At 40.6% G+C, this 2,500-nt stretch overlaps 1 protein-coding gene across 8 annotated transcripts in view; it reads left to right on the top strand.

The window, feature by feature from the left end:
- The window catches only part of LOC108261211 (arf-GAP with Rho-GAP domain, ANK repeat and PH domain-containing protein 1), a 118,333-nt gene that overhangs the window by 77,228 nt on the left and 38,605 nt on the right, over nucleotides 1–2,500 (top strand). The window lies entirely within an intron of this gene.

Genomic DNA, 2,500 nt, shown 5'->3' with positions numbered 1-2,500 from the left:
GGATCGGCGAAAACGACTAACGACGCTGTATTATCCACGCCAGTCCTGTAGGTGGCGATGTCGCTTTGTAAAGAACCACTACACGCATGCGCACATAAGCATTCGCGTCAACATGTTCGCTGTAGTGATCCGGGCGAGACCGCACTATAAACAAATACACATAAACGGTGGAGCTGGGGTTTTTCTGGATAAAAAGCACGATAACGTTTACATTTCTCAAACGATTTCGGTGGATTAGGATCGACGTGGAGAGCAAAATAGTTCTGTCTCCAGGTACTTACAATCTCCGTCGTTAGACTGGAGAATTATTCACTGTCGTGAGGAATTGTGAAAACTCGCGCTTGTCGAGTATACAATCGATTCATTTATCCGGGTTAATAAATGCTGAGACGTCCCTAACGTCATTTAATTTAATATAATGTAACGCAATATAATATAATATAATTTAATATAATGTAACGCAATATAATATAATATAATTTAATATAATGTAATGTAATCTAATGAAATATAATTTATTGTAATGTAATTTAATATATTATGTAATATAATGTTATAATGTAATGTAATATAATGTTATGTAATGTAATATAATGTTATATAATGCAATTTAATTTAATGTACATTTTGTTAACAAAGCTCGTTCATTTTTAAAAATGGATAAAAATCGAAATAGTGCATCTTTATGTAATAATCGAGACCATCGTTGTAGGGAGCGTTTTACCAAAATGATCAAATACAGATCAGACAGTGAGACGCTGGCAGTCCGTCCGCTTTCTGTATTTTATTAGCAGCAGAAGGATCCAGATTTACTCCGGAACATTATATCGATAATGAGAAGGTTCTGAAGACCCTTCATGGGTGTAGATGTGGGTTAATAATCTGGAGGATGTAATAAACACGTCTCCGCTGGTTGTAGTAGTGATGCAGTAACTCTACACTTTACCGGAGAAACACAAACACAGTCCTGTGGTGTTAAACGTCTCGCGCGAATGCCTATAGACTGCACACACGTGCGCACGTGCGCGTGACGTCATCGTTTACACAGACTCTCGTTTCTGTACGTTTACACGGCGACGAGAACGGCGTCGTTTTCAATACCTGCGCTTTGAACCCCGTTTTCAGGCCCCAAAACGCCGTCGTCGTGGAAACGAACGGCCGAACCGCATAGAACGTCTTCCGCTTTTAGTTGAAACCGTTGTCGTGGAAACGGCTCCCGGGTTGAAGATGATTTCACGTCACACTGTAGGAGATCCCAATAAACTTCTGTAATCTAATCAGCGCAGTGTGTAAATCAGCTCGTAGAGAAACACACACGTTCTTCACAGTGAGCTGGAGGTAATGAGGAGGTCTTTACTGCCCGGTCACACCTTTCCCTAATTTACCCTCGTCCCTGTGGTGGGTTTTAGACGAGCGTTATTGCAGCTCCCAGTCTCCGAGAATTGAATCCCAGTTGAGAATTCTGAGGACATTGAGGTTTGTAGTGTGTGTGTGTGTGTGTGTGTGTGTGTGTGTGTGTGTGAACACTGATGGATATAAAAGAGATGAAATGATAAACAGGATGTGAGAGCAGCGACGCCACCACACTGATTTATCTACAGTCTCATATACTTCTGTCGAGGAAAACCTTTCCGTCTTTCTGTATGAGAAATTACACACATATAGCTACACTAATACACACATCAGTGACAGACTCACAAAAAAGTACTGTGTGTGTGTACGTGTGTGTGTGTGTGTGTGTGTGTGTGTGTGTTTAATGCCTCCCCAACACTATGAGGTCATGCTGCACCATATGGAATCTCTCTGTCTGTTTTTCTCTTTTTGATCCATCTGTGTTTTTCTGTTCAGTGTGTGTGTGTGTGTGTGTGTGTGTGTGTGTGTGTTTCTAATATTTCACCTGCATGTGAACTTGCTCTCATCTTTAGCTGTAGAATTTTGTCCTTCCTTGAATTAAGTGTGTTTTAGATGACACGCCCTCTGTGTTGAGGCGCTTCAGGAATTTGACAACACACACACACACACACACACACACACACACACACTCCTGAGGAATGTCACACACAGATTGCAGACGGGTGGAGTGTAATGAATGGTGTGTGATTTGAGTTTATTGAGAAGAAAGTTCTCTGTGTGAGAAATGATGACGGGATTAGTTTACTCCGATAAAGTAAGTAAGCGAATTTCATTTATAAAGCACATTCAGACAACATGCAGGCGTGAAAAAATAAGTACACCCCATGGAAATTGTTGGCTTTTATGACATATTGGACAAGTAAAGAACAGAGAGGGTTAATAAAGTTGATGTGGTGGAACTGCGGAGATGCTGAACTATAGTGTTAAATGATCTGTAAGTTGTACTCGATGTGTGAAGTAGAGATTAGAAATGTAAAGTGGACCGTTATGCGGAACTTTATTTCCCTACCGAGGTCATGTGTACTGTGAATCGTTGGATCATTTTCTGTAAATGAAACACTCAGGTTTGAAACCGGAATATTTTTAT

The sequence above is a fragment of the Ictalurus punctatus genome, unplaced genomic scaffold (genome assembly GCF_001660625.3).
Source record: "Ictalurus punctatus breed USDA103 unplaced genomic scaffold, Coco_2.0 Super-Scaffold_100071, whole genome shotgun sequence".
NCBI lineage: Eukaryota > Metazoa > Chordata > Actinopteri > Siluriformes > Ictaluridae > Ictalurus > Ictalurus punctatus.
The sequence above is the reverse complement of the archived record's forward strand: the minus strand, read 5'-3'. Positions and strand labels throughout refer to the sequence as shown.